Raw genomic sequence first — 7,429 nt, forward strand, 5'->3', positions numbered from 1 at the left:
AACCCTGAAGCTGTGATGAGCTTTCAATGTTGTCCTGAGATAAGATGAGGGGTGGGACCCTTTATATCATACATTGACCTGTTACTGGAGCCAGGCTGCTCTAGGGAAGGAGGCAAGTCTTTGTTCAAGGCAGAGCTCTCCAACCTAGGGTAATTTCTGAGGACCATCAGCCAATAACACCCTCAGTATGTAAAAAAATAAGCCCTGTATTTCAGTCATAAAGGAGTCAGAGTGGCACATCACAGCTTTTGCTGTGATCTTCCGTTTGTGCTACCCTGATCCAGCTCTCCCTTTCAATTCTGGAAAGACTTCCTCCAGGATCCTGTGGGGCGTCTTTTCCTAAAAGAAACAGATAAGGTTAGCAGGGAAAATTGCAGCCCCAGATACAAGTGTTGGGAACCCAAGCTGTTGGGGGCCACAATTGATATTCATCATTTACCACCCATTGTAGATCGCTTCATTCTCAGCCACCATATTTGCTGAGTAGATGGCTTGCTTACCTGTTGACTTAATTCAGATCCTCGTTGCTAAGGCCTCTGAGCTCCTGATCTTTGTGCCCTTCTTAGGCACGACTGCTGTGTTGTCCATTTATCATCAAGATGAGCAAGGAAATATCAATAGGTAACCCAGTGGAAAACCAGGATGACATCACATTCTTTTCTGTCCCATCACGTAGCAACAGCCCTCATCCTTCTGATGATCAGAATCCTTACTGAGAGCTGGCCTATGGATGATGGATTCAGAATCACGTGTGAGTGTCTCTTCTCGGACCTGCCAATGTTGCAAGTTGAATTTCCCAGGAAGCCAACTCCAAGATGGAGATCAGCAGACAGAAACTGTATCGGGGAGTGCTTTTAGGAAAAGTGCCTGTAGAAGGGAAGAGAAGGAAGCAGTACTGGGCCGAAGAAGAGAGTCATGATGCAATTTCAACAGACTCACTATGTCATTATGATCTTGTCAAGTTCTGCTTTTAAAGGTTTTCATTAAAGCTAACATCAGTGACATCAGGTGGCCTCATGTATACTTGCCACATGGGTTTCTTTGCTGCCCTGCCTTCCTGGAGAAGAAAGCATCTGATGAACACCACGAAGACAAGAATCCCTGTCAAGGTTTCCCGAAATCTTCCTTTATTTCCTCTCCAGGAATACCTTTCATTCCTCTGAATTCAGTGGTTACACTTCAACAGTTTTCCCAGAAAATATTGTTTTTATTTATGAGATCATTTATCATTGGGATAGTCTTCAGTAGGATTTTTCTTTAAAATGCCTCAGGAAAAAGCAGTTCTTCAGGAATGTAACAATCGAAATAGAAGCTAACAAATACCATAAGCTGAGACATGTTACAGACATTTGTACTTTCACCCAAATGTGTGGCCAATACTGAGTAATCTGTTCTAATATGTTTCTTCATATCTTCAGCAATGTTTCCTATGCGACTTTCCAAAAATTTTGCTGACAAAGGAATGCCTTTTAGTTTGTTGGTCTTTTGTTTTACAATTATTCCACCTTTTTTTCTTTTTTTAATTTGTTTTTATTTAAGTTCGATTTGCCAACATATAACACCCAGTGCTCATCCCATCAAGGCCTTCCTCAGTGCCTGTCACTCAGCTACCCCAACCTTCCGCCCACCTCCCCTTCCGTAACCCTTTGTTTCTCAGAGTTAAGAATATCTCATGGTTTGTCTCCCTCTCTAATTTTCCCTACTTGGTTCCCCTCTTTTCCCTTAAAATCCCTTTTATTATTTCTTATATTCCCTATATGAGTGAAACCATATGATGACTGTCCTTCTCTGATTATTTCACTCAGAATTATGCTCCAGTTCCATCCACATCAAAGCAAATGGTGGGTATTTGTCCTTTCTGATGGCTGAGTAATATTCCATTGTTTATATATATACCACATCTTCTTTATCCATTCATCTGTCAAAGGACATTGTGGCTCCTTCCACAGTTTGGTTATTGTGGATATTGCTGCTATGAATATTGGGGTGCAGGTGTCCCGGTGTTTCACTACTTCAGTATCTTTGGGGTAAATGTAGTGCAATTGCTGGGTCGTAAGATAGCTCTATTTTTAACTCTTTGAGGAACCTCCACACTGTTTTCTGAGTGGCTGCACCAGTTCCCACCAACAGTGCAAGAGGGTTCCCCTTCTCCGCATCCTCTCCAACATTTGTTTCCTGTCTTGTTAATTTTCACCATTCTCACTGGTGTGAGGTGGTATCTTATTATGGTTGTGATTTGTATTTCCCTGATAGCAAGTGATGCGGAACATTTTCTCATGTGCTTGTTGGCCTTGTCTATGTCTTCCTCTGTGAGATTTCTGTTCATGTCTTTTGCCCATTTCATGATTGGAGTGTTTGTTTTTTTGGGTGTTGAGCTTAATAAGTTCCTTATAGATCTTGGATACTAGCCCTTTATCTGATAGATCATTTGCAAATATCTTCTCCCATTCTGTAGGTTGTCTTTTAGTTTTGTTGACTGTTTCTTTTGCTGTGTAGAAGCTTTTTATCCTGATTAAGTCCCAATAATTCATTTTTGATTTTGTTTCCTTTGCCTTCATAGATGTATCTTGCAAGAAATTACTGCGGCCAAGTTCAAAAAGGTCGTTGCCTGTGTTCTCCTTTAGTATTTTGATGGATTCTTGTCTCACATTTAGATCTTTCATCCATTTTGAGTTAACTTTTGTGTATGGTGTAAGAGAATGGTCCAGTTTCATTCTTCTGCACGTGGCTGTCCAATTGTCCCAGCACCACTTATTGAATAGACTGTCCTTTGTCCAATGGATAGTCTTTCCTGCTTTGTCGAATATTAGTTGACCATAGAATTGAGGGCCCATTTCTGGGTTCTCTATTCTGTTCCATTGATCTATGTGTCTGTTTTTGTGCCAGTACCATACTGTGTTGATGATCACAGCTTTGTAGTACAGCTTAAAATCCGGCATTGTGATGTCCCCGGCATCGGTTTTCTTTTTCAATATTCCTCTGGCTCTTCGGGATCTTTTCTGATTCCATACAAATATTAAGATTATTTGTTCCAACTCTGTGAAGAAAGTCTTGGTATTTTGATAGGGATTGCATTGAACATGTAAATTGCCCTGGGTAGCATAGACATTTTCACAATATTTACCCTTCCAATCCATGAGCATGGAATGTTTTTCCATCTCTTTGTGTCTTCCTCAGTTTCTTTCAGAAAAGTTCTGTAGTTTTTTGGGTATAGATCCTTTACTTCTTTGGTTAGGTTTATTCCAAGGTGTCTTAAACTTCCCAAGACACAAAAGTCCAGGGCCGGATGGCTTCCCAGGGGAATTATCAAACGTTTAAAGAAGAAATAATATCTATTCTACTAAAGCTATTTCAAAAGATAGAAAGGGAGGGAATACTTCCAAACTTGTTTTACAATGCCAGTATTGCCTTGATTCCCAAACCAAAGACCCCACCAAAAAGAAGAATTATAGTCCAATATCCCTGATGAATATGGATGCAAAAATTCTCACCAAGATACTAGCCAATAGGATCCAAGAGTACATTAAGAGGATTATTCACCACGACCAAGTGGGATTTATCCCCTGGATGCAAGGCTGGTTCACCCCCCCTTTTTTTCTAATGGTGTGATAAACCAGAGCCCCTGAGGGTTTGTGGCTTTTGTTCCTTCATTATAAAGTGAAAAATCTCAAAAGATGCTTCTAACCAATTATCTGTAAGTGTCCTAAGCTTTGTCAAGACCTGGGTTTGCTCCACTATTTATTTTTCACTTTTTTACTTTTGCAATTCTGTGAAATGCTTTAGTGATTTCTCTGCCTACATATGCAAATTTGTATAAATTGGAATTCTGCATTACTTTCAATATCTCTGAAAAATTAGTTCATCTTCCTGTTCTGGATGCTTCATTTTTAAATGTCTTGCTAATTACTGAACTTTGTACTATTATTCAATATCTAAAGACATAATATGCTAGTCAGTTAATGGAGAGTTTTACCATTAATGACAGTGGATGTAGATCCACATTTCAAATTGTCTTCTTGATAATTTTAGATTTGGAGGAGTTAGTTAACCATAATGCAGCTGATGAAGAGTTTGTACTCCAAATAAGGTTTGCTGTGCCATTTTCTTTTCATTTATTTTGCTGTTATCTTTCTTTCACATGCTTCTTTTTTTTTTTTTTTCAGAAATCTTTTTAAACCATTTTTCCTAATCTGAATTTAACTTAGGTAAAATGAGATAATATCTAAAATCCCCTTACTGGGCATACATTAATGGAAATGTCTGAAGATGTGCTAGAAGTAATCAATCGGCTGAGCCAGCATGGACATCCCTTTGGCAATTTTTCCCTATAGAATATTTTAAGAACACTGAGGGTTAGGAATTGTAATGATAGCAATTAGCTTATCCAGACTGACATACATCAATAACAAGTTTGATGGGTAGGAGTTCCTTTTTTTTTTTTTTTAAGATTTTATTATTTATTCATGAGAGACACACAGAGAGAGGCAGAGACATAGGCAGAGGGAAAAGCATGCTCCTTGTGGGGAGCCTGATGTGGGACTCGATCCCAGGGTCCCAGGATCACGACCTGCACCAAAGGCAGACACTCAACCACTGGCCACCCAGGTGCCCCAGAGTATGAGTTCCTGTTAAGTTCCATTCTGAACTTGTGCAAGTGGTTATTTTGGAAACTGATGCAGAATTTTACATTTGCTCTAATTAATTTCACCACTGTCATTTGTCCCTTTACTTTAGCCTGTCAGGATCTTTTGAGATTCTGATTCAGTCATCCAATATGGTTGCTGTCTCTTTCAAGTTTGCATACCCCCTACATCTTTACTCAAGACATTAACACAAATTTTAAGAAGGATATCTCTTTAAGACAAAAACAAAACAAAACAAAACAATAAAACAACTTCCTTTTGCTCCAGTTGCTCAGCCCCTCCAGTGGGGCTGACAATGGCAGGATGGGTTAGTCTGTAGTCTCCACAGTTTTTCCTGCCAGGGGACTTCTGCATTTCAGAAATCAGGCTAGAGTCAAAGCTCATAGAGCACTTTGTTCTCATATATCTCCTGCAGATCAGGGCTACAGATCTTCAGAATTCCCTCCCCATGTTCCTTCTCACCAGCACTGCCCCCATTTTGTCAATTTCTCATGATTCCCTTTTATAAGAGACATTTGAATAAAAGGTCTTGCTCACATTTACCCTTTACTGATTTTCTTTGTTTCCCCAACTAGGCAAAAAGACTTCATCTTTTTCACTGATAATGCCAAACAAAGTAGGCAAATGATCTGAAATCAGTAAAAGAAAAGGAAGAAGGAAAGTTCTAGGAGGATGCTGGATTTCTGGTTTTGGTGGCTACATTGAGGGAAGCTACTGCTTCATACCTACTTACCATGGGGAAGATTGAATGAAAAAGATATTGAATCTGATCTTGAACATGGTAAGTTTAAGAAGCCTTGGAGATGTTCACATGGAGATGCTGAATGTCCATAGTTTGGACCAGTCTGGAGCTGAGAAGCCTCTGGGATTATAAGAACTAATTATAAGCCTCTGGGAATCACAAGAACATTGCCAACAATGTTCAGATAGTAATTTTGAGTACACATTGAGCAAGTGCTCTCACAACTTTGGTCTCAAGGCAGTTTTGGTCCTTGGAGTAGAAATGACGGACCAGAAAAGCCGTAAGGCAAAAAGGCCTATTTTCCATTTCTGTCTGATGCTATGACCATAGACAGCTGCGCAATAAGAACCATTTGGCAAGCTGCCTTGGAAGTCACCAATCCCAAATCTATACAATTTATGTCCACTTTGCTTGGGATTTTTAAGCCAGCCCAGGGTGCTGAATCACGCAGGGGCAGGGGTTCATTATCAACCCACTCCACCTGCCCTTTGGGGGTGGAGTGAGTTGGTAATGAATCATCTTCATAGCAGTTGCCCTAAACCTTCTACCTTGTTCCTGCCCTACTGTTATTTTTATTTTGTCTCTGCCCAGCTTCAACCTTCTGATTTTTGTGATTGCTCCTTCAAATCCTGTCTCTGGTATTTGGTATTTGATCTTGGTCTCCCTGGTATTTAAACCTCGGTTATAGTACTACTACAGATTATTTTTGAAAGAAACAGTTTTGTATCAATCAGGATCCATTGAGGAACCACACCAGATACATGAAAAAGGGAATTTTAATATAAAGAATTGTCTGCTTCCATACTTTGGCTATTGGGAAGGATCCTGCTAAAACCATATAGGTGTATGTATCCCTTTGAATTAGTGTTTTCAGATTCTGTGGGCAAATACCCAGTAGTGCAATTGCTGGATTGTAGGATAGTTCTATTTTTAACTTCTTGAAAAGCCTCCATACTGTTTCCCACAATGGCTATACCAGTTTGTAGTACCACCAACATTGCACAGGTTTCTTTTTTTCCCCCACATTCTTACCAACATCTGTTGTTTATTGTGTTTTTGATTTTAGGCATTCTGACAGGTGTGAAGTGATATCTCATTGTGGCTTTGATTTTCATTTCCCTGATGATGAGTGATGATGAACATCTTTTCATGTGTCTGTTAGCCATCTGTATGCCTTCTTTGGAGAAATGTCTGTTCGTGTCTTCTGCCCATTTTTAATTGGATTATTTGTTTTTTGGGTGTTGAGTTTTATAAATTCTTTATATATTTTGGTTGCTAGCCTTTTATCAGATATGACATTTACAAACATCTCCTATTCTGTAGGCTGCCTTTTATTTTTGTTTATTTCCTTTGCTGAAGTTTTTAATTTTGATGTAGTCCCAAGTTTATTTTTGCTTTTGTGTCCCTTGCCTCAGGAAACATATCTAGAATAAAGCTGCTGCGGCTGATGTCAAAGATGTTACTGCCTGTGTTTTCTTCTAGGATATTTATGGTTTCAAGTCTCACATTTAGGTCTTTAATTCACTTTGAATTTATTTTTGTATATGGCGTAAGAAAATGGTCCAGTTTCATTCTTCTGCACGTGGCTGTCCAGTTTTCCCAACACCATTTGTTGAAGAGACTGTCTTTTCCCATTGGATATTCTCTCCTGCTTTATCGAAGATTAATTGACCATATAGTTGTGGGTTTATTTCTGGGCTTTCTATTCGGTTCTGTTGATTTATTTGTTTTTTTTTTATAATATTTTTAAGTTTATTTATGAAAGACACACAGAGAGGAGCAGAGACAGGCAGAGAGAGAAACAGGCTTCCTCCTAGGAACCCAATACCGGACTCTGTCCCAGGATTCTGGGATCGCACCCGGATCCAAAGGCAGACGCTCAACCACTGAGTTACCCAGGAATCCCTATTTGTCTGTTTTTGAGCCTGTACCATGCTATTTTGATTACTACAGCTTTGTAATGTAACTTAAAAATAAGTCAGAGGAAGACAAATACCATATGATTTCACTCATGTGGAATTTAAGAAAACAAACGAGGAAAGAA

The sequence above is a fragment of the Canis lupus genome, chromosome 17 (genome assembly GCF_003254725.2).
Source record: "Canis lupus dingo isolate Sandy chromosome 17, ASM325472v2, whole genome shotgun sequence".
Taxonomy (NCBI): Eukaryota; Metazoa; Chordata; class Mammalia; order Carnivora; family Canidae; genus Canis; species Canis lupus.